At 37.6% G+C, this 26,354-nt stretch overlaps 1 protein-coding gene across 4 annotated transcripts in view; it reads right to left on the bottom strand.

Moving 5' to 3' along the window:
- MGAT4C (MGAT4 family member C) overlaps positions 1–26,354 on the bottom strand; it is a 683,798-nt gene that overhangs the window by 227,281 nt on the left and 430,163 nt on the right. For 2 of the 4 annotated variants that reach the window (XM_084637900.1, XM_084637901.1), the window contains exon 1: positions 8,611–8,781. The exons of the other annotated variants lie outside the window; for them this stretch is intronic. The gene's annotated coding sequence lies outside the window, so the exon portion shown is untranslated. Of the gene's footprint in view, positions 1–8,610; positions 8,782–26,354 lie in introns of those variants that run through there. 4 annotated transcript variants of the gene reach the window in all.

The raw sequence follows: 26,354 nt of genomic DNA, 5'->3' as shown, positions 1-26,354 counted from the left end.
GGAAAAAGTTACGCAGCTGCACTTCCCTCAGCTCCCATTGGCTGGGAATGGCGAACCGTGGCCACTGGGAGCTGCGGGGGCCATGCCTGCAGACAGTCAACATCATCAAAATGTCTTGCGGCCTGCTATCGGCTTACCCTGATGGGCCACATGCAGCCCACGGGCTGCAGGTTGCCCACCACTCTTCTAGGCAATGGTGGGGCCAGGCACTAGAACTGAGAGCTGGAGCCTGTCTTTCTTGTGCTCTGTTACCTCAGTGCTGGCAGTGGTGAGAAGGAAGTGGCAAGAAGGATGTCATCTGATTCTAATGAAGAGGGGACAAAAGGCAGACTGAGGCGGGGAAAGGAGTAGATTGGGACAAGAGACTGGGACTGGAGAAAAGGATAGAAATTGTGATTAGGAGCTGGAGGCGTAATCTGGAACTGACTGGGCAAGGAGACCATGACTGGGAGCCAGAAAGTGGAAGGGAAGTTGAAACTGGGAGTTGGAGGGAGTGGAAGCTAAGGCTATTTGGGCAAGGAGACTGTTGTTAGGATTAGCTGTGAATGTTTACAGCCACTATTCAGGGTGGCAACTAGGGGGGATATAGCGAGCACGTGAGTGTCCGTGTAGACAAGAAATAAAGACAATTGTGCAATTACCCTGACCACAGCATCCTGGATCTCTGTAATCTCTACATAGTGTCCAAGTGGAATTGTATATGACCCGACAGATCACAGAACATCCTGTCAAGGGAAGAGGGGAAAGGAAAACAGAAAAGTAAGTCCTACACCCCAGCCAGAACAACCTACAACCTGCACAGAGCTAGCAGCAAAACAGGCAAGGAAGTAGCCTACAAACACAGAGGACCAAGAAAGATCTGTTATGCTGAGTGTCAGGAGTGACTACAGGAAAGTAAGTGACACTGAAGGTGAGACTAACACCAGTTTGCTTCTAAGGGGCTACACCACCTTACTCCACAGAAAGGCAATGACAAAGAGAGGGGGGGAATCTAGTTTGATAGAATTGCAGTGATGGCTACATTTGTCCCAGCTTTTGTCCCAAACACCACCTCCAGGAGAATTTGATTTCCAGGATGCTGAGGAACAGCCTCTCTGGGTAAGCAGATTGAAGAGTTTCTGTCATGTTTCTGGTTTAGATCAGCAATTATAGGAGAAACAAGTGAATAACCTGCTCTATACAATGGGACCTGCAGCAGATGACACTATCCTTTCCAGAAGCCCACATAGCTGCTCATATGAAACAATTCAATACAGTTAATGAAGAACTGGGTAAGTATTTCATGCCATGCTGCAATGTGAAATTTGAGCGGGAATGATTTTACTGACACAAGTAAGGGAATGGTGAGTCAGTGAATGATTTTGTAAAAGCCCTGTACAACCAAATCCAACACTGTGGCTACGGAGCAAAGAACTTATCAGAGATAGCCAGCTATCAGAAAGACCCCCAAATTATCCTAACCTCTAACTAGAGACAGCCAAAACATAGTACTCCACAGTTACTACATAAAGAAGGAATTTTTCTGAGGAATCACTTTGAGGTGGAACCCACTGTAGAAGCTATAGACATGGGGAGGAAAATATCTCAGAATGCCCAGAAACAACACCCACTCAGACAAGTACAGGTATGAATGAATCCAGGGAGGGCTATGCTAACGTGGAATAAAGGTGCACAATAAGAATGTGAAAGAATGGAAACTGACCACTAGTCACTCTTCTAGGTTAAAAACATGTAAGATGTGTTACCTCCTTGAATATGTTTTTGAACGAGACTCATGAAGTTTCTGTTCTTGATAGCCCACGCATCTTGGAAGAACCTCACTACAGGCAATAGACTCCCTAAGGCCCTGATCCCAGAAGCACTACACTGGGAGCCGGGGCAGAGAGGAGAAGCTCCTTGGTTGGACATGAAGACTGGGACATGGAGTCAGGGGAGCATGTTGTTTGCGGAGAGGCAACTGGTATCACATTGGCCAGTCCTGGGGGAAAAATTATATGTGATCATGTACTTAAAACTGTATGATGTTTATGCACAAGGGGGATGAATTACACGGAGTAGAATCATATGATTCTAGTCATAGAATCATAGAAGATTCGGGTTGGAAGAGACCTCAGGAGGTCATCTAGTCCAATCCCCTGCTCAAAGCAGGACCAACCCCAACTAAATCGTCCCAGCCAGGACTTTGTCAAGCCGGGCCTTAAACCTCTAAGGATGGAGATTCCACAACCTACCAAGGTAACCCATTCCAGTGCTTCACCACCCTCCCAGTGAAAGTTTTTCCGAATATCCAACCTACACCACCCCCCACAACTTGACACGATCGCTCCTTGTTCTGTCATCTGCCATCACTGTGAACAGCCTAGCTCCATCCTCTTTGGAACCCTCCTTCAGGTAGTTGAAGGCTGCTATGAAATCCCCCCTCACTCTTCTTTTTTGCCAACTAAAGCCCAGTTTCCCTCAGCCTCTCCTCATAAGTCATATGCCCCAGCCCCATAATCATTTTCGCTGCTCTTCGCTGGACTCTCTCCAATTTGTCCACATCCTTTCTGTAGTAGGGGGACCAAAACTGGACGCAGTACTCTAGATGTGGCCTCACCAGTGCTGAATAGAGGGGAATAATCACTTCCCTCGATCTTATGGCAATGCACCTACTAATGCAGCCCAATATGCCGTTGCCATTCTTGGCAAAAAGGGCACACTCTTGACTCGTATCCAGCTTCTCATTCACTGTAATCCCCAGGTCTTTTTCTGCAGAACTGCCATTTAGCCAGTCAGTCCCCAACCTGTAGCGGTGCATGGGATTCTTCCTTCTTAAGTGCAGGACCCTGCACTTGGCCTTGTTGAACCTCTTCAGATTTCTTTTGGCCGAATCCTCCAATTTGTCTAGGTCACTCTGGACCCTATACCTACCCTCCAGCGTATCTACCTCTCCCCCCAGCTTAGTATCATCTGTGAACTTCCGAGGGTGCAATCCATCCCATCATCCAGATCATTAATGAAGATTTTGAACTAGACCAGCCCCAGGACCAACCCCGGGGCTGGTTTAGTTCAACATCTTCATTAATGATCTGGGGCACTCCATTTAATACTGGATGCCAACTAGACATCGAGCCGTTGATCACTACCCATTGAGCCCAACCATCTAGCCAGCTTTCTATCCACCTTATAGTCCATTCATCAAATCCATACTTCTTTAACTTGCTGGCAAGAATACCGTGGGAGACTGTTGTGACGTTGCACTCCATATGTTTTATGGAAATATGCTTATAAGTGTGAATATAATGTAACTGGAATATGCTGTATGCAAAAAGTCTCTTGTAAGGTAACATTACAAATTTATAATCTACTGAGTGTGTTCATCCTATTTGTATGCATGTATCATTCTTGTATCTGAAGCTAGAAATATAAAGTATAACTCTAAGGTCCTATTGTAACTATGCAAAGTGTGGGCCATTAATGGTGGTTTAGAATCTTGATGGCTCCCATTGACTAGGACAATTGGTTGTAGATGGTTTATTTACCTGCAAGCCTTCCTGTGGACGTGTGGGCCTGCCCGTGGGTAATGACAAATTAGGTCTTACAGTGACATATGACCATATTACATGATACTGGAATCCATCTTAAATCTGATACTTTCCATTTAGGAGGAGGATTGGGAACCCATAGAGACAAAAGATTCCCACCTTGAGCCAAAGATATAAAAGGGGGTGGATCAGAACAAAGGGGGAGGCCAGTCATAAGAAAACCCCCTAGTTATCACCTGAGCTGGAACTAACAAGGAATGTACCAGGGGAAAGGATTTGGCCCAAACTAGGAAGGAGTCTAGTCTGTGAAAGAAGCTTATTGGAACATCTCTGAGGGTGAGATTTTACCTGTAAACAGTTTCTTAATGTATTAGGCTTAGACTTGTGTGTTTTTGCTTTATTTTGCTTGGTGACTCACTTTGTTTTGTCATTACTTGAAACTATTTAAATGCTACTTTTTATACTTAAGAAAATCACTTTTTACTTATTAATTAACCCAGAGTATGCATTAATACCTGGGGGAGCAAACTGCTGTGCATTGCCCTCTGTCAGTGTTATAGAGGGCGAACAATTTTATGAATTTACCCTGTATAAGCTTTATACAGAGTAAAACTGATGTATTTGTGGTTTGGATCCCACTGGGAGCTGGGTGTCTGGGTGCTGAAGATAGGAAACCTGCTGAGCAGTTTTTAGTTAAAGTCTGCAGCTTTGGGGTTGTGGACCAGACCTGGGTCTGTGTTGCAGCAGGCTAGCATGTCTGGCTCAACAAGGCAGGGTTCGGGGAGTCCCAAGCTGTCAGGGAAAATGGGCTCAGAGGTAATTTCAGCACATCAGGTGACAATCCCAAGGGGGTCTCTGTGACCAAACCCGTCACAACTCTATCAAAACTTTGCTAAAATCAAGGTATACCATGTCCACCACTTTCCCCATATCCACAGAGCCAGTTATTTCATCATAGAAGGCAATCAGATTGGTCAGGCATGACTTGCCCTTGGTGAATCCTTGTTGACTGTTCCTGATAACCTTCCTCTCCTCTAAGTGCTTCAAAATGCTGGAGGACCTGCTTCATGATTTTTCCGGGCACTGAGGTGAGGCTGGCTGGTTTGTAGTTACCCAGATTCTTCTTCTTCCCTTTTTTAAAGATGGACACTAAATTTGCCTTTACCAATTGTCCAGGACCTCCCACGATCATCACAAGTTTTGTCCAATGGCTCTGCAATCACATCAGCCAACTGCCTCAGCACCCTTGGATGCATTGCATCCGGCTCCATGGACTTGTGCATGTCCAGCTTTCCTAAATAGTACTTTACCTGTTCTTTTACCACTGAGGGCTGTTCATCACCTCTCCATACTGTGCTGCCCAGAGCAGTAGTCTGGGAGCTGTGAAGATCGAGCCAAAAAAAGCATTGAGTACTTCAGCTTTTTCCACATCCTCTGTCACTAGGTTGCCTCCCCCATTCAGTAAGGGTCCCACACTTTCCCTGACAACCTTCTTTTTGTTAACATACCTGTAGAAACCCTTCTTGTTACCCTTCACATCCCTTGCTAGCTGCAACTCCAATTGTGCTTCGGCCTTCCTGATTACACCCCTGCATGTTCGAGCAATATTGTTAATACCCTAATTCTACCTTAATTCTAGCATTCCCTGATTTTTTAAGGAAATTATTTACATGTTATGGAGGGAAGAAGAGTCTTTGTTCGTGGTTTTATTACTGATATTATCTATGCTTTTTTATAACAAGACATTTATTTTTCATGTTTCTGCCCAGTTGATTGACCTATCTTTTCCATCCAGGATGTTAAACCTATTTTTTGGCAAGCACCTTTCACTATTTTTCAGATTGGCTTCTAGTTCAGTCAGCAATGGGTTGAAGTAAGCACCCTGTGTAGGAGGGCTGATTAAAATTTTTGTTGTGTCAGATCTCTGTCTGTTACCTGATATCATTGTGAAGACATGTGTTGATTGATTCATGAGAAATCATGCAATACTGCTTCTAGACAAACAGAACTGCCTATTCTTAAACTCAAAAGTAATCTTTTTATTCCTCCTCCACTATAATGACTTTAGAAGGAATATGGAAACTGCTAAACACGCTCAGTGGTAAGTGCAAACTGTAGCGTATTAGAAGTTGTGTCCTAGACTGATGGTGAACCAACAGTCAAGCAGCCATGGAGCCCTCCCTTCATCCTCTCCACCTGCCCCCGCCCCCAAATGAAAAAAAAACAAACAAAAACAATGTGACATGATGTTTCTGAAGGGAAGATGCATCTCTATGGTTTGGCAGGCAGAATTTAACTTCCTGTTAAAACCAAAACTTAAAATTCATTTTCTCTGTAATATGAGTGACCATAAACTGATTCTCCACTGATCTGAAGAACAGAAAAATACTTTGCTCCCTGACTGTTTGATTGTACTAGATAGTTGGTTATCAGGACTGTAAGATCAACGGTTTTCCTGGGCTTTCAAAGGGCTGTGTGAAATAATAGTGCATGGTAACAGGTTTCCTAATCACCAGTAGGGCTTCTTGTGTCTAGGTCTGGGAAAGTAGATCTCTTGGCATCAGGTACCCCCTTCTGCTTTCAGTTCACTCTGTGATAGTCTCTCTTTGGATAACTTGGTTATTTGGCTGGGTACCCAACTAGTCCACCTCTTCTAGGGTTACAAAGTCCAGCAGGAGCACTGTCCAAATGCCTTCTCTGGATGTTGTTCAGCCCATGCTCAGGGCTCTGTCGCACACTAAGCAGTGACCAACAGGGGAAGCTGGGTCCACCTGCTATACTATACTACTGTTCATGACCCCATAACCATCAGGCCAGGTCTTCTCAGTCTCCTTCTCCATTACTGTTTCCCTGGACTTCTTCCTACCCAATGTCTGTCTCTCTCTCTCTCTCTCTCTCTCTCTTCCCTTGACTGTTTCTGGGTTACAGCAGGCACCTACTCTACTCCCAATGGCTACTTCACCGCCTTCTAGCCTCTTGTTAGATTTGTTGCTCCCAAGCTGGATCTCGGAGCTTATTCTCTCTCTATGGAATTCCTCCTTGTCCATGACAACCTTCCTCATCCCAAAAAGAGACTGCACCTTCCTTTCCCTGCAGCCCCTTTTCTGCTTTCAGCCTCCTGGCTTTATAGTGCTGCCTCAGCCCTCCACCAGGCAGGCTTCACTAGATTAACACTGACCCTCCCTCTCCCAGGTAATCCATTTGGCTTCTCAGGTCCTCATTAACCCTATCACATGTCACTTTAAAATTCCTCTAATAAATTATAAGCAATAGGTCTGAGACAAACTCCCTGAATGTGAACCCTCTGGACTTGTGGGGGTTGGGCTTGGGGATGCAAACGGAGTAGAATCTCTAATTCCCTCAGCATTTTGGCAGTGCTAGGAGCTTCATATCACACAACTTTTGGCTAGCTGGGCGAGTGGTTTACTGTATGCTCTTATATTAATTCTAGTAATGATAGGCAAACTGCATGGACCTGTACAGTCTGTAAATTTGTAATGCCTAGGACTGTGTACTTTTATTTTATTCCTCTGAGTCTCGGGGACTAAGCCAAGTTACTTAAGGAGAGGGAAAGAAGATTAGTTCAACTTGTTAATGATACAAGCAAGCAGGGGAAACTCAAAGTGTAAAATATTCAATTTGCCTATAGGCCATGATTTCCGAACCTTAACCAGGGTGCTTTGGGTTTTGCCATTGAAAAGACAGCACACAGTAATGGAGATTTTGCTGTAACTAAAATACATCATACTAAGCCCATCTATAATGTATATATCTCACATTTGATTCAAGCTTGGGATTGTTTGGACACATATTGACTGAGAGAGCTAAAATAAATGTGGCAAATATTAAGAACTGGCAAGACAGGACTAGATTAGTAAAAATGAAAAAATACAACCTAGCTGAGAGATTCTGCTGTATTTAAGTGATGCTTGAGCTGAAAATGGCTATTTTTTGACAAATACTGATTAGCACAGACTTAGACAACTATTCATAACTAGACTGAACGACAACAAATCTGAGAATTGCAAACATTCATAATGCTTGCAAATATGCAATTATTTAAACCGCTTTATTGTACAATCCTAGATTAAAATAAGTGCAGCAAACTATTAAATTATAGGTATTTAGTAAATTCCAGTCTTTCCCAAATAAATAATTGTCTCCCCAGCTTTTAAATTAACTATAGCTTGTTATTCATCCCTATTATGTACACTACTTGACTAGTTAAACTGGTTATTGGATTCTTCAGACAGTAGCCCCTGAACTCCTCCAGTCAATTAAATCCTTTATCGTATCTGATTTGTCACTGCCAGTGTCACTGCTAATCTTCTAAATCCACATCAGTTCACAAGCATTAAATGTACTTATTCTGTGGCAAAATTGGGAGGCTATATAAGCAGAACCCCCTGATATGAATCACAGTGCTGCTAACTCTTTGAAATAGATAATCACTTCTCACACCTTAGATTTTGTGCACTATAATGGGGGGTGGGAGGGGGGGAATATTCACTGAAAAGCACAGCTACTTGTGCATTAAATGCTGTAAATCTATTACCCAGTTCCTTGTCCTTTTAAATGATAACCAGGAACAAAGTAACCACAACTTATTTCAGAATCTGTAACTTGAACAACTTAGTATCAGTCTCCATGACTTTGGAATACACCTCCACAAAAGTATTCCAAAACATTTTTTTAAAAGTTTGATCTGATATTAAACTCTCTATCCCTAACCTTCCCCATCTCCTGCTGTTTGCCACTAAATACTTGATTTCTATAGAAAGAGAAGGAAAATGACATGCAGTAAATTATTTAGAGTAACAATCTTGTCAATCTAATAATTTCAGTTATCGTAAAGTTACAAAGATATCAATACTATTTATTTTATATTGCAAAGTAGAGTTGATTAGATAGGCATACACTTGATTTTCCTTTAAAATACATCCTTTCCTTAAGCATCTTTCTTTCAATAAAAACCACTCTTTACATATTATAGCTTTTATAAACCTCTGGACTAAGAAAGCAATTTCCTATACAGGTTGGACGTATCACCTTTATTCTGAAAGAGAAGGTAAAATAAGACTCTTACCAGAGACAGAGAAAACAATTCGTTCAGCTAGATCCGACAGTGCTCTGTGCAAGCAGGCAGCATGAGTGATATTTGGGCCTCACACAAAAGCAAGATAATTGGCTCTCAATGAAGAGATGTAAACATCCATCATAATGACACTGGTGCTGAGGCTGAAAGCTACCTCAGCTGTTCTATGTACTCTGACTGTAAGATGATGTCACAAACATCAACTGGGTGTACTCTCATTGGCTTCTGTTACCTGGAATCATATCTTAACCCTAAACTGTCAGTTGCAAATGGAAATGTGGATCTGTTTTATATATATTTGGGGTGGAGGGAATGGAATGTACTGAAAGCTCCCACTTTGGATGGCAGGTGCATGCTGTTTAAACAGTTAAAATAAAAAATCCAAAAACTAATTTGCCTAAATTATTAAGCAAGAGCCCTGGGGAATTGCATTTTCATAATGTTTACTAAATGACAGTAATCATCAAAATATTGTACAGAAAGGAGTATTAAATGAAAGGTTAATGCATACAACATCTGGAGAATTCACTTTTTTAATGATTTTACATTGCCTCTCATTAAGTCATGAGATTTCTCAAGGATACACATAAAAGGGGGGTTAAATTTGAGAACATTGCAAATAAAGCTCTAATTAGGTTAGCTACAGAAAGGCACTGGTATATTAAGAATTTAAAACAAAACAAAAATAAAAGTAAAGATATGCACAAATGTAAATGTGCACTTATTCTTTGAATGTAAAGTAGGATCTCAGACATTGTGTGGTAAATGAGGCATGAAACACACTGTCAAAAATCTGATCTTCTAAATATAATGGCACTAAATATTTTGTTATGTTACCAGAAATATTCCATAAATCATGTGAACTTTAATAGCGGGTTGGGGCGCATTTTAAAGATAGAAATAATAATTTGATCTTTCAGTTTTAACTGATAGAACATCCCATTGCTCTATGCAAAGAAAAAAAATCACAAGTCGTATGTTACATGTTGCATATAGAGCTTTTTTTTAATCTACTTTAACATTTTCCCATCCTTTTGAATTGTACACTTTTGCTTATTTGACTGGATAGGAGCTTGATTTGATGTTTGTTTGGAGTAAAATATATAGCACATTTAGTTATTTTGCAATTCAGTATTCCTAATGCTAAAAGTAAGGGTTGTGTTTAAAATTCCTTCTGTTCAGTGTATTCCCTAGGAAAAAATATATACTCAGAAATGTTTTTGCTTAATATAGAATATGTGAAACATATCACAGGATTTCTCGAATAAACTTGATAAACAGCTCTGCCATTGCCTTGTGGTCCTTTCACCAAGTTGTAGAGACTCAGGAGATTAAATTCTGGGGACTTAATAAACAGCAGCTCTGTGTAGGGATCTGGAAGCTAGCCTATTAGTCAAAATGTACTTTAGGCCAAAGTGAAAGCCCCATGTAATTTATTTCTGCCTAGAAAACATGGGAGTTTAGATGGAAATGTGTGTATATATATAAAAAAAAGATTCATTGCCATGCAAAGTGACACAAAACTGAATTACAGATCAGAAAGATTAATTTGGACAATAGGAAAGGCAACTTTGCTTTTGTATGATTAACGATAAAGGTAAGACATAGTAATTGCTAAGATGTGTCATGAGTAAAGGAATTATTTATGAAGTAAAATATGCTTAGACATATCACGTATTAAGTTATATTTCTCTGAAACTTTAATGCTATAAATAACCAAGATCAAACGAAGACACTGTTGATAAAATCTGATTATGTAGGTTGATTTGGTCTGTAAAATGTAGAGTTCCCATGTCTAACTAATCTTAACATGATAAATGTATGTCCCATACATTTGTTGTTCTTATATACACAATACTTCATTTCCTTAACAGGGTGATTTATTCTTATGTGAACTACTAGATACTCTGTGTGGACAAAGTACAGTATGCTGGAAAAAAGCCTCCATTGACACTAACATATTAGAGTCCATATTTTATATTTTGCCCACTGAATAGTCATATATGTTTTGCTCATGAAACTAGCACACAATAAGCAGAGGCCCATTGTGAATTTAAGAGAAGAATACTGCCCCAAACCTATCTGTTAAATGGAAGTTGCACTTAAACTCCAGCACATTTTCATTAGAATGCCTTCTTTTATACTGTAAACTTGTGGTAAGTTAGTATCTTTAAGTAAAAGTGGTTTATTATGTACTTAATGGTAGTGAATCATCAATTTACACATACATTTGATGTTAAAATTAATATTGCTGTATAGTCAATGTGATGAAAATGTGGATGATTATAGAGATGGTCAGACCCAACAGGTAATAGCTGTGAAGCTGTCAGTGAAATAGCAGCCCCATCATAATAATAAATGTACTTATCGACACCAAAACAAGATTTCCAGTGTGTTAAACATAACCTTTCCCATTGGCTGTACAAATAGCAAATCAAAAAATAAATTAGATAATGGATCACAGAAGCTGTATCTCTTGCACAGATAGAAATTGCAAGCTAATATTGCAGAAATAGCTGTCAGGTACTTCCTTGAAATGACCATTTGAGTGAAAAGCATGTAAAAGACACAAAGTAGCTCAAATGTTTTACTCATATTATCCCTGCATTTAGTTAAAAAAAATTATACAACCAAAGCAAATAACCTATCCTTAGCTATAAAAATGCATATACTGCTTTCTCAGAGTGTTACTGTGATAAGAGTGGTCTGTTAGCCTCCCTTCTTATATGATACATATAGAATGGCATCCATGGCACAGGCAATGAGCTACTGTTAAAGTGTCTTTAGCAAAATACAAATCACATTTAGTAGAAGAAAAAAGATGATGCTTTCTCCCAGAGTACAGTATTAATCAACATAGAAATAATTTTAACGGATCCAACAGAAAGAGATTTTAGACCTCAAGCAAAGCAAAACTCAGTTTCATGAATACATATTTCCCACAAGTTGAAATCATTACTGCATTTAATTGCCTGACAATTATTTCTGTCAGATCAATTTAATGGTTAAACCAATTATTTATATTAAAACACAGCAGAGACTAATTGGAAAAACACAAGTCTTTCGATGTAGCTTAACCTACTCATTATTAACATGGTTGAGGTGAGGTATAAAGATTTGGGGGAAAATTAGAACTCAGATGATGAGGTACAGATTAAACGTACAGACTCAAAATTACTGTTCTCAGAATTCTGTTTCAGAAGAGTGCCAGTTCAGGAAGAGCTAATAATTATTACAAGCATTTGTCTATTTTATTCTCCCAGCATTAGCAATTGGCTCACTACCTTGTTATCCACAAGATGGCAGCTCTGTTTACATGGTCACTTACTCTTGCAATATCCATTTGAAGAACTTTCAAATTAATTTTTCATTTTACAGTAGATATTTTCATATATCATGAAGAAAACAAAGGTCCTGACAATTCATTGATCAACCCTAGTACTGAAGTACAGTTGGTTATGCAGTTCTTGCAGAACTGTTGAGAGATAGCAGAACAAGAGATTGTACTCTTAAATAGAAGCTTTATTTTAGGAGTTTTAAAATTTCCCCATTCACAAGCATATGCTCTTCAATCTCTAGCAGGGCAAGCCAGCAAAGCCCTTAAACACATGCTTACCTTAAAGCAAGCAAACAGTCTCATTAACTGTAATGGGACTACTCACATGCTTAAAGTTAAGCATATGCTTAAGGGCTTGAGCTGGATAGTTGCCTAAATCCTTCACTCACTTTAGAATCTCATCTCTAAAAGAACGGAAAACACCTCCTATCCTCAGTTGTGCTACTAAAAAAAATGTAACATACGTTTGTTTCCAAGGTAAAATTCTTTGTCAAGGTTAAATGTCTGATTAAATGAATTTAATGACTGGTGTTAATTTATGCCTCACAAATTTACTGAAGTCCAAAGGAAGACGCACAAATGAGGTCAATTTTAGTTTAGGTGATTATGAAGGGTTTCAGTTTCATAATGGGAGTGAAGGACTAAAAACCTCTAAAATGACTTCTTGGAGAATAAAGCCTAGTCAAATATTCAGTTTCATCATACTTGACTAGCTTTCCTACAAATGTGCATAGTCTTGCTATCCTACATTTGACTACACTGAAACAAGAAAGTAAGGTTTCATTATTTTTAAAGTCTTTTAAAAAATGTGTTTTCACTGGGATTACAGGCATTCTTCAAAGGAGACTATAAGTATGGGATTCTAATTGCAAAGTAAAAGAAAATATCACATAAAATAACATTGGACTAGGTAATTTGCAATATTGGCACAAAGACCATGGTACATTTAAGGGTTTAAGTTTTAGCAGCATTGAAACTAGATTTTGAGTACAATTTTCAAAAGCACATAAGTGACTTATGACCCCAAGTCTCATTGTCAAAAGGAACTTAAGTATTTTATTGACCTTCTAGGATTTAGGGTCCCAAGTGTCCTAGGTAGAACTGGCAAATTTTTTTTGGACAAAACTCATTTTGGCCATGAAATGCATATTTGGGTCCACTGAAACATTTTGTGAACTCGTATTGAATTCACTGAATTGTTTACACTGAAAAATAAAAAATGGTGAAACAGTTAAAATATTGAGTTTCTAATTTTTTAGAAAGGAAAACTTTTATTTTCCCCATTTTTAAACAACTTTGCATTTAGAATTTTACTTCTATTATGCTTTTAAAAAGTAAAAAAAAAAAAAAGAGAATTTTATTTCATGTCAAACAGTATGTTTAGCACAACTTGAAACTTTTGTCCTGTTTCATTTTACTGAAAAGTTAAAAAAAAAATTTTGATCGACTCAATTTTTTGTCCTGTTTGGTCACTGAACCAAAAAAATTAGTTATGTACACAGGTCTAATCCTAAATCACTAAAGTGTTTGTGAAAATGTTATCCTTTATTTATTGGCTGATTTTGTGTTTGCTTGTTTTCTGGCTCTTACTTAATAGATTTAGGGTAAAAAAATCATATCAAAAGCACCCAAGTGACTACAAGCATAAATCATATTTCCATTGTCTTTTACTAGCAACTAACAAAAAAAGGTTACTTTAAAAGAAATCATTGTTTGTTTGTTTTTAAATTAAAGAGAAAAAAATATTCTGTAGACATCCTAGTTTGTGTGCATGCTAGATGTTAATCTCCATTTCATCACTTTTGTGTAGCAAAACCCATGCACCGGTACCTCTGGGCTTGGCAGTGCATAGCCCTGGCATCTCTGCGCTTGCTGCATGACGAGCAATTTCAATTAAGGGGAGGAACACAAACTGGGTGGGACATACTGCATCACATGCTGTGGTTAGAGTGGATGACTCCACAGGGAGCAGGAGTTCACACAGATAGTGGCCTGTTACTTCCACTGCAAGCTCAGGAGGGGCACGAGTCACATAATAATAATTGCTGGGCATTTAATAACAATGGTTATTTTCACAGCCCCTGTAGATTCAAGCACACATGCAAATGGACCCATTTGGCCTGTTCTTGCCAGAGTGGTAGGGGATGATTGCAAGGGGAAAAAAGGGGGTGGGTGAAGTGCCAACTGCAGGTTTGGCTCAGCTAAAGCAGGTCATGGGGTGCAGAACACAAATGCATCATAAAGCCACCTTCTCCTTCACACCCTACCCTCAAGTACCTCAGCTTCAGCAAAGGATACTACTCTACATTCTCAATAGAACATTTCAATGACCAACTTTCGTTAAACTAACTTACTCTCATTAAAGTCACGAAACGTAGGGCTTATGTTGAAATTCGGTCTTAACTCTAACTCTGTCCTCATGTGTTTAAGCTTTAAACCACAGACTCTTTTTATAGGATTATAAATCTTGTCAGAAGTGCAGCATGTAACTGGAGATATAGTAGAGTCTTCAGATTTGGCTTGCCCAAGGAGATCTATAAAAAAAGCTGTTTGAAGTAAATCAGTTCATTAATAGAGCAAGTTGGAAATTTTCACTAGTAAATCTAACATTAATGTGTACATTGGAGCTCTTTCAACAGCCAAGGTAAATCATCCAGCTTCATGACCAGCACTATCTATGTCTAGGTTGAAGCCTGTGTGGAAGACTAACATACTAGTTACCAACAACTTTTCAATCATTTTGGCCAAGACTAGGTGATTGGAGATCAGGCAATGTTAAGTGGGCCTGTCAGAAGATGGCTTTTTGAATAGTAGCCAGACTATTGTGCGTTTAAGAGTTACTTACCCTCCCTATAAGACACAAACAGTGTCAGTCAGCAGTGGACCAAGGTGCTCTTCATTCATTTCCATCAAGCATGGTAGCCACAGGTGAATCTTGCAAGATTGTGTCTCAGCTCTTACTCATTACTTTCAGAACCTCTGCTGCATGGCCAAATTCCATAAGGAAAGGAGGGATGACTCATTTCCCTCAAAACTAGAATTGCTATCCTGAATTCAATTTAATTACAAATTAAAATAAAAGCTCTTCACAAAGAGAGATATTCAGCAAAAAGGTGTCACTATTATATCAGGAGAAATTGAAATAACGTAAGAGGAGGAGATTGTTTCTGCAGTTAGCATGACAGGGTACAAAATCACGTTATTCCACAAAAAGAAGGGAGGACTGGTGATTAATGTATAGCTCTGTGCTGAAATGACCAACCAGCCTTTCAGGCATGTAAAAGGCTCATATTTAATTGAATTTACACATAGGTGGATTTATTTTCCTTATACTTTCAAAGAATTCCATGGTGTTTTACTGAGTTATTAAAAGAGGTGATTTTACAATCATCTGCATGAGGATCTTTAATATTGTTATTGTTCTTAAGAAAATAATCAACAGGTTCTGATAACATAAAAATCCTTCTGTGTGAAGTGGCGATCTTTCACCGTTTGCTGCAAGCTTAATGATAATAAAACCAACTGCGAGAAAGACCTTGGAAGTATAAGCCACTCATTGATTTAGTCTGACTGCTTATATGCTATGTCCACTTGCTGATCTTTTTAAAACCCAGATGTACAAAGGGCAGCTTCTTTTAAAAAGTCACTACTGGTGGCTGGGACACATGATTTTTAGAATGACATTCAGTGAACTATTATCATAATCTTGTAGTTAGTTATTTTTCAATATACAGAGTTCTAATGTTCTGGAACTTTAAACTGATCTGCAATAACACAATATCTTCCTTCTTTTCATTATTATTAATAATCAATTGTATTGAATGGAATTCACCACAGAGACCAAGAAATCCCCTTATAGAAGAGGTAGCATTTTAGGTCTTCAGAAAGTATCTGACAAATGAAGTTAGTTTATACTCTCCCTAAATGTTTCCTTTAATTACTATTCAATAAAGTACACATACAACATTGCATGGACTGCAAAATACACTCAAAATGGTGTGTTAACCATGAGTTGATTAGCCATGATCTACATTACACTATTAGAATAACATTTTACGTTTTTGAATGGCTGCAATAATTAAGGTTGGGTGAGCCATTCTACAGAAGATAAAAATCCAACTGAAGTGGATTTTATGGGCTTTTAATTAGCCAAACTAGACTGATGTTATAGGTTTAATTCTGGCAGGATGACTCAAACCTATGCTGCTGTTGCGATAGGAAAACTGAAGGGAGATATCATCAGTTCTACCCAGGAGTAATCTCCCCACCAGGAGCAAAATGCAAAAGTCACATAGGGAAACTGCTGGCAAAGAAAAACTCTGCCCTCCTGTAGACTATCCCTGAATTATAAAGAGGAAGTTCACTATTGTATGTGTCCTCTTCTTCTACTCATGATCCATCCCCAGACAATGAGTGGAAGTTAAACTGTGCATTATAAAACTCATCCAGTCAACCTGAATACATTTGATTCTCAAAAATATTTCTTTGTAGACCAGATTTTTAGTTGTATTATTATTCAAATGGAAAATTTAGACATGATCTGTCCTCAGTGTCTAAATCCTTAATTTGCATAATAATATAAACCACAATCTGCTGTTCATGCAAATGCTTTTGAGAGTCAAATGCATTCACGTTAATTGGCTAAAATTTAACACTAGAGGGGAACAAAATTTATAATTTCTGTCCCAGGGGAATTTCTGACATTTCAACATTTGTTTTCATCACCGAACAGGCCAAAAGGGTGAATTTTCAGAATTTTCAAAGAATGGAAATTAAAAAAAAAAATCTGTTCAGGAATATGAAAATATTTCACTTTGACATTTTTGATCAAAATGAAATGTTCTGAAAATGAAATGAAATCAAGATGTTCTACTTTGTTTTGGTAAACTGACTCATAAGGCTTCAATTGGGATCCCATTAAACTGCATTCCCTTACTTTCATTGCTTTACAGAGGTTATCGTTTGGGTGCTCATTGTCTCCTTTGAGCTAGGCTCCCTGGAGGACTGCATCTCTCACAATGCAATGTGGATGCTGGGTGGAAGATGAAGTCCTCAAGGGACGCTGGCTAGAGGAGACAATGGACACCCAAGCTACAACTCCTATAAAACAATGTGTTACAGAAATGCAGTTTAATGGAGGATTTGGGGTGGGACTGGTTAGTTTTGTTTCGCTTTTAAAGTGATTTGAAATGAAACATTTCAAGTCAATTCAATAACATGAAATATTCTGATATGAGTCAAGACAAATTGAAATAAATGACTATCATTTACACTTTCCTGATGAAAGATAAAAAATAGCAAAATTGAAATTCCCACAAGGAAAATTTCAATTTTGAAGAAAATGCATTTTCTCTTGGGAAAATTCCTGATCTATTTAACACACAGTTCTAGTGGTCTCTTGCATATGGATTTGTATTTAAATTCTCCTTTTCTTTCTTTTAAAATGTTTAGTCCAGATACCAAACAAAGAAATAAAGCACTAGGATGTTTTAAGTTATATGTGCACAACTGTATACATGTATTTGCTTGTGCCTAATTTATGCAAAACAAATATTATAGAGTTAAAAAAGACTGATAAGCCTGAAAACTTAATTACTCACATAGACCCCCTTTGACTTTATATGGGCTTCATGCAGGCATAAGGGTTTTCTCATGCAGAGATCTTTGCCGGATCAGGCCCATAAATCACTCTCTTTTCCTGCATTCAAAAATATGAACCATTTACTTCTTCCCTCCTCACCTAGATTTAAATTAATATACTCTGTATTGCATACAAACCTTGCTTTGGTTTCAGTGACTGCTAATTATATTATTTTCATCTTTGTCTTGATTTAAATTGATAAATTAAATATATTAGTACTTTCCCTTCTGTGCTTCCTTGTTATAAATTAATGAACCATATATTCAATGTTATCATTTCTTTAGTCCTTTTTATGAAAATAACAACCTGTCTGACCCCTTTGACCTTCCCTGAAATTAAAGCAGTAATCTTCAGATATCTTTTAAACTTTTTGTGTCCTAAATTCATACACAGAGTGGACCTTCCTCCTAGAATAAAATTAGCAGTTTCCTTAAACCAATCTATCATCATTGTTATTTTACTGAAGGAACTATGTACTGAAATTCAGGCCCATCATTTCTTGGTATGAATCAAGGTTTACAACAATGAATTGCATAGGAACCAATCACTTAAAACAATTCGTGTTTATATCGAATCCCCATTATATTGTATGTAGTTCATTTAATTACACTCCTTGTCCCTTTCCTGTGTCATTTTACTTTCTTAATCTTTTAAAAATATTTTAATATTCTTTTCCTCTATAGTTATGTCACTTCTCCTGTGAGCTCTGAATAAGGCTCACCCACACCTTCAACTCCATTAACTTTCCTCCTCCAACATCTGAGCTCCTGATGCTCCAAAACAACACTGCACAAAAGCTTGAAAGCTGCCCCTGTGAAAAGGCTGCACAAGGCCTATGAATCATATAAGTCCCACTTAAATTGTTAAGTAGGATTTGTGCTGGCCCTCCTCAAAAAGGGAATTTCATCCTAGGAAAGTATCCCCCTAATCTTTGTAGGGAACTGTCAGATGCTCACTTTCCAAGAGTGGCCCTCCAAAAATTGATGGCATCTGGCTTGTCTGTACTTTCCAAATTTATTTAGATGTTTTAATCTAAAAAGGAAAATATATCAGCTTCTTCAAGTTAATTAAGCATGAGTCATGCAGACATTGCTTATTGAATACTCAAGTGGTTTTCTTCATATTACATGTTAGTTTTTCTGAGTGTAATCCTTGTAGTTATACAAAATTTCACACTCAGAGAAAATAATTTGGTGCACTTGTCAATGTACTTTTTAAGGAGCTGTGGTAAATTCTGAGCAATCATTTACTTTTCTGAGCTGCTGGAATTATCTGTTTAGCTCAAGTGTAACAGCATTCATCTGGGACACCATAGGGTCCCTGGGTTGTCTTCCTTTCCTCAGCTCACCCACATCGTTTTTTCAGTAAAGCTGGGCAGGAAATAATTTTCCCATCTCATGAAAATGTCCATTCTGCATTGGACAATGATTTTATTAAAAAAAACAAACAAACAGAGAGACCCACCCCAGAATAGCTAATATACCAGTGGTTAGGGCACTTACCTGATATATGGAAAACCCAGACCCCAGTTCCTGCACTGTCTGATTCAGAGGAAGGACTTGAAACTGGGTCTCCCACATCCCCATTGAGTGCCCTAACTACTGGGTTAGAGAGTCAGTCTCTCCCCCAGACCAATGAAAGTTTAATATTTTTTACAAAATGGAACAACCCCAACAGGAGAGATTGAGAAACATACACACAGGAGAGTAGCCTGGTGGTTGAGGCACTCACTACAGATGGGGGAGAATCAGGCAGAATGAGGACTAGCACTTGCATTTCCTACATCACACATGAGCGCTCTAACAACTGGGCTATTGGCTATTCCAGGCTGGGGGGTGAGATGGGTCCTTCACCAGAAATTCCATGCTGGACCCAAAAAAAACTTTCCAGCGAAAGTTTAGTTGAAACGGATACATTTCCACAACAAGTTTTGGTTTCAGAGAATCGTCATTTTCTGACAACAACAACAAAAGTTTAGTTGAAAAATTCCTGACCTGTTCTATTTGTCAGCTTCCATGTAATTTAACCTTTTTGCAAGGCATCTTGTTTGTCATGCATAGGTACGCAGCAAATATTATTCATGTGCCAAAAATTTATCATAGTTAATTTTATAAAAGTGTTTGCCATTTTTAGTATCAAATTATGGAAGTGCTATCAGATTTTTTTTAATGTTGATTGTTCATAGCTGTTGGGATAAAGTTACTAAATAGAAGAGAAATTCTTCCATGTTGGTTGGATGTGTTGGTGAAGGGAGAAGGGAAAGGAAATGTGGAAGATTAAGGGCCTGATTCAAAGCTCATTCAAGTACATGGAAAGACTCCCATTGACTTCAATGGCCTGTGGATTGAGATCACAAAGAATGTGTAATTAATAAGACAATTACAAAACACTACTTCAACGTTATCTTGGGCCAGATACTCATCTGGTGTAAACTGGTGTAGATTCATTGACTTAAAGTAGGTATTCCAATTTACACCAACTGAGGATCTGTCCCATTATATTTAGAAGCTATGATTGCATATCACAACATATTCTATAGGAATATTTTTATTGCAGGGTGGTTCAAGGGATTTTATAACAAAAAATGAACTTTATTGATGTAAGATTTATACATTTGTACTGGTGAAATATATTTTGGTAATGCTTGCTTGTTCATTATGAAGATACCTTCTTTAGGAGGTACTTCAATAATGGACTAATAATCAGTGCATATAATTACAACACCTATCTAATCTGAATAATTTAGCTACAAAATATTTTGCATGCTGGGCCTGCTATAATGGGTCACATACACTGCTTTTGCATGCTTTCTCAAAATCCAGCTGTTCCTTTTCTGCATGCATTACTCAACACCTTGTGGCAATAGTTATAGCCACTCATTATGCAGAAATGATTATGCATCTAAAACATTAAAAGGAAAGAGTCCGACTTGGTGTTTTTTTTCCTCTTGTGTTAAGATTATTTATTTTGGTTTCTGAAATGACCCTTTCCCCAAGTTATACATGCATACACAAAAAGTATACACCAAGATTATACTTGATCAATAGTATGAGCAGTATAATCTCTGCGCACCAATCCATATAGACTAATGCCTTCATCATGAATCCTCAAAAAATATGTTCTGTCCTCAACGCACATCCTCCTCAGCAGTCTGGGAAAAGAGCAAGGTACTATGATGGTTTCTATTGAAGCAAATATGGGAAGCAGATTCCAGATTCAAGGGTATTTCAGTGAAGAGCACCTTGTGACCAGTGCCTTACAGGCTTAATATGGGCACTGTTAGCTTGAGGGTTCCATCTGATCATAGACACATGTTATCACATGAGGAGAGGATCAGTTGCTAAGGCAGTCAGGACCCAAATATTTTAGGGTTCTCTCAGAGTTGTTAAAATTGGCTTTCCCGTCAAAAAAATTGAAACATTTTAGGTTTTTGTTCCCTCTTTATCTCCCCCGTCTCTTCTTTCCCTCACCTACAGATAGACAGATGAAGAAAACCTGTTTGCACTGTTCATTTAATTAAAAAACTGGAAAATGACATGATTTTTTTCTATGTAAGTATTTCATTTCATTCAAAAAAATTCATGGAAAATATATAGCATTTTTTCCACCAGCTCTATTTCTCAGCTGCATACTTGATGTATAGAGCACCAGGTAACATCTGGTGATATCAGACTATAGCTTTATTTTGTGAAGGAAAACATGAAGTTAGATTTGGAGAAGATCCAGTTTATTTTTATTTGTGTCTAGGCCTTTTGATCTTGTTTAATCTCTGTGTAGCTATAAGGAATTTGATATTTGATAAATTAAATTTGATATTTGATAAATTAAACAGCAGTAAGTCACCAGGACCAGATGATATTCACCCAAGAGTTCTGAAGGAACTCCGATATGAAATTGCAGAAATACTAACTCTAGTCTTTAACCTGTCATTTAAATCAGCTTCTGTACTAGATGACTGGAGGATAGCTAACGTGGCAACAATTTTTAAAAAGGGCTCCAGAGGTGATCCTGGCAATTACAGGCCTGTAAGCCTGACCTCAGTACCAGGCAAACTGCTTGAAACTATAATAAAGAATAATATTGTCAGACATATAGATGGACATAATTTGTTGAGGAAAAGTCAACATGGTTTTAGTAAAGGGAAATCATGCCTCACCAATCTACTAGAATTCTGTGAGGGGGTCAACAAGCAAGTGGACCAAGGGGACCCAATGGATATTGTGTACTTAGATTTTCAGAATGCTTTTGCAAGGTCCCTCACCAAAGGCTCTTTTGCAAAGTAAGCTCCCACAGGATAAGAGGGAAGGTGCTCTCATGGATTGGTAACTGGTTACAAGATAGGAAACAAAGGGTAAGGTATAAATGGTCAGTTTTCAGAATGGAGGGAGGTAAATAGTGGTGTCCCCCAGGGGTCTGTTCTGGGACCAGTCCTATTCAACATATCCATAAATGATCTGGAAAAAGGGGTAAACAGTGAGGTGGCAAAATTTGCAGATGATACAAAATTACTAAAGATAGTTAAGACCCAGGCAAAGAGCTACAAAAGGATCTCTCAAAACTGGGTGACTGGGCAACAAAATGGCAGATGAAATTTAATGTTGATAAATGCAAAGTAATGCACATTGGAAAGCATAATCCCAACTATACATATACAGTGATGGGGTCTAAATTAGCTGTTACCACTCAAGAAAGAGATCTTGGAGTCATTGGGGATAGTTCTCTGAAAACATCCACTCAGTGTGCAGCTGCAGTCAAAAAAGCGAACAGAATGCTGGGAATAATTAAGGAAGGGATAGATAATAGGACAGAAAATATTATGTTGCCTCTATATAAATCCATGATACGCCCACATCTTGAATACTATGTGCAGATGTGGTCACCCCATCTCAACAAAGATATATTGGAATTGGAAAAGGTTCAGAAAAGGGCTACAAACGTTATTAAGGGAATGGAACGGCTTCCGTATGAGGAGGGATTAATAAAACTAGGACTTTTCAGCTTGGAAAAGAGACGTCTAAGAGGAGATATGATTGAGGTCTATAAATCATGACTGGTGTGGATAAAGTCAATCAAGAAGTGTTATTTACTCCTTCTCATAACACAAGAACCAGGGGGGTCACCAAATGAAATTAATAGGCAGCAGGTTTAAAACAAATTAAAGGAAGTATTTCTTCACACAACACACAGTCAACCTGTGGAACTCCTTGCCAGAAGATGTTGTGAAGGCAAAGACTATAATAGGGTTCAAAAAAGAGCTAGATAAATTCATGGAGGATAGGTCCATCAATGGCTATTATCCAGGATGAGCAGGAATGGTGTCCCTAGCCTCTGTTTGCCAGAAGCTGGGATTGAGCAACAGGGGATGGATCACTTGATGATTACCTCTTCTGTTCATTCCCTCTGGGGCACCTGGTACTGGCCACTGTCGGAAGACAGGATACTGGGAAGGATGAACCTTTGGTCTGACCCAGTACGGCCATTCTTATGTTTTTATGAAAGCAAATAGTCAGAATTCTTAGTGAAATCTCTTTTGGAACAAGAAAAAAAAGGAGACATTTTCCACTGAAAAGAGGTCATTATAGCTACCCCACACACACCATTCAGAAAACATTGATTTCTATCAATGCTTTTTATGTTCCCAGCTGAAAGAGAGCAGAATAATAGATGAGGTATTGGAGATGTGATTATAAGAGACTGCCTAGAAATAATTAATAATAAGGTCTACAGAAGCTGTCATATGTACATATGATGCCCTTAAATTAATAGCAGTTTACATTGCCTACATTGTTTTCCACAAAGACTGCTGTTCCACTCTATTTGACCTTAATTAGTATAATTGATAATAGTTTTGGAGCTGCATGCCATTTTAATCATGTAGTTACAGTTTTCCTGACAGAAGAAAAATGAAACAGCAGCTGGGAGTTATCTATTAATAGTGAGGGAACAGAAAGGTAAAAGTAAAGAATCTTCTTTTCTAGGACTTCAGGGCTTTTATGGCATTAGTAATGAATGACTAGTGCATGCTAACGAGAAGCATACTGATCTCCAAGGATGTAATGAAGGACAGCAGGAGCTAGGATCAATGTAAGATGGGAATTTTATGTTGTTAGGAAGATGCAAGACTAGAAGTTTGAACGAGCCAGAAAGAGAGAGACAAACTTTTTTTTTTGGTCAGGGATTCAAATTCTAGCAAATATGATGACTATTTATAGTTTCCCTTGGAAAAAAAAACTTTAAAAACAGCTGCTATTCACCTGTTAGGTTCAAGATGACATAGAAATCCAGCAAGCTACCATATGTCTATACATTTATTGGAGCTTCAACTGTTCAGTCTGAGTTTCAGACAAGTTTAGGGGTCGGGGAAAAAGAAAGAAAGTGACGGACTTTGTGAACCAAGATCAGAAATGCATTTAAGACACTGGAGATTTTTTAAAATTATTATTAATTATAATTGTTTTCTTGAAAATTTCTCTGCTGATTTTAATAAAGCACTCCCTGGATTTGTGAGGTCAGGGAGATTTTACAAGGAAAAGAAAGCTTGCTCACATTGCAGGCTTTACAGATCTCACACAGATTTAGTGAACAAAAAACAGAAAACAAAAACAAAAAAAAAAACCCTGCCCATGTGCACTTTCGTCACACCATACTTGGAGAAAAAAAGATGTCAAGCTACCTGTCAATTATCAGTAAATCTTTATATTCCATTGCTTTTCTTTCTAGCAGTATAGCTTGGCACACGTCTCTTCCACGTTTATTATAAAAATACAATGGAATGAATGCTTACTGAATACTAAACTATAAATAATACATTTTATTTCTCACCTACTCTAACTACTTAATAGAGCCAAATTGCTTCCATTTTCCTCTTTGTAAGACAAAAAATGTGAACATATAATACAAGTCATTTAAAAAATTGTAGAACTGAATACCTACATATTTGTCAATAAAATATGGGATTCAGAGATTCTTAATTGTATACATATCCAGATATGAGCAATGTTTACTTAGGTATAAGAAACCTGAGTTTTTAAATAGAGTAAACAAGTATAATTCTCTATGAGAGGAATGCAATTAGGTATGCATATTTGTGCATAGCTCTTTTGAGATTAAGAACAAAATTAACATTTTTAGGATATAGTATTAATTTAGTTATGTTATTTCTGGGATTTCCAGGATTAGATATGTTATTAATTTAGATATGTTATTTCTGGGATTTCTTTATTTATCTTTGTAGATGTTGTGCCTAGAGACCTTTATGAACATTCAAAATAAAACAATTTGTCATTACGCTTATGGGAAGAGCAAGGTGGCAAGATGAAGTTGTATCTTCTAAAGGCCTGTGAAATACATTTTCACTCAGTTTTTTCTTCTACTTTGTAGAATGGTCATTGACTATTTTTATCTTTCTATTCTTCTTTCCCACAAACTAGCACAAAGAAATGATCTTCAACATCAGGGATTCTAGAACTTTTGCTGCCTTGGAAAAAGTGTAAAAAACATGCAGCCTGCAATACTCACACAATGAATAGTCGCTAAACCTTTGGTTTTTCCAGTTAACAGTGTTCTCTGGCTATATGACAGAATCAGTTCTATTATTTAAACTAATCAGTGTGGAAAAGACATTTGTGTTATGTGTGTGATGTTATGTCATATTTTAATATATTTATAGAAAAAAATGTTAATAGCATAGTAAGCTTGCATGACCAGCCAGTTAAAAGTTAGGAAACAGCAACTTATGGTTGCTCATGGAATACTAACTCTGACCCTGTGAATATATGCATTTCAATAGTATTTATTAGATGGACACATACTATTTATCAAATAGTAAGATAAACATCTGTAAATCTTAAGTACTGGTACATATATTGGTAATCTTATACTACTTGTTATATTTTTATATACACAACAGTTGCACTGTCATATTAGTCCATTTGTATTTTTAAACACTTAGAGTTAAATTTTCAAAAGCCCCTATGTAACACAGGAAAGGAGCTCAGTGAAATTTTTCAGCTGAAACTTTTTTCAGTGAAAATTCAACAGCACCAAAACACTTCACAAATTTGTGTTGATTTTGCCAATAGAAAAAAAGCAAAATCTAAAAAAAAAAAGAGTCAAAATTTGTTTTGTGATTTCAATATATATTTTTTTCTTCATTAGGATGAAACCCAAAAAGAAAGATATTTGAACCTAGGTCTCCCACATCCCAGATTTTAAGGCTTAAAACCTGGGATGTGGGAGACCTAGGTTCAAGTAATTGGCTATTTTGAGGTTACATTATGTAACATTTTTATCCTGGACCCAAAAAACTTCCCAAAGTAATTTTTGGCAAAACTAATACATTTCTGCCAGAAGTTTCAGTTTTTGACAAATCAACATTTTCCAGCGAAAAATATTGTGCCAAAAAAACCCCCATCAGTTTTAGTCTTATTTAGTGATTTTACAGTGTCAGCTAAAATGAGGCCTACATGGTGATTGGAACCTTTAGTGCTTCTGTAATACAAACAAATGGAGCTGATTGAGGTGGGTTTTTTTGTTTGTTTGTTTTTAAATGTAGGTTCTACGTAATCAAAACGTTCCACAAAATAAAATTAAATATTTTAATGATGATAATAAAAAACTGCAATGGAAAAGACACACACACACAAACTTTCTGGAAAATAAACACTCCTAAACATTTCTTTAATATGCTTTGTTTAAACCTATACACTGGCAATTCACATGTTAAAACGCACAGATGCCAAAAACAAAAAAAACATG

The sequence above is a fragment of the Lepidochelys olivacea genome (genome assembly GCF_965140295.1).
Source record: "Lepidochelys olivacea isolate rLepOli2 genome assembly, chromosome: 1".
Taxonomy (NCBI): Eukaryota; Metazoa; Chordata; order Testudines; family Cheloniidae; genus Lepidochelys; species Lepidochelys olivacea.
This window is presented reverse-complemented; position numbering and strand designations above follow the sequence as displayed.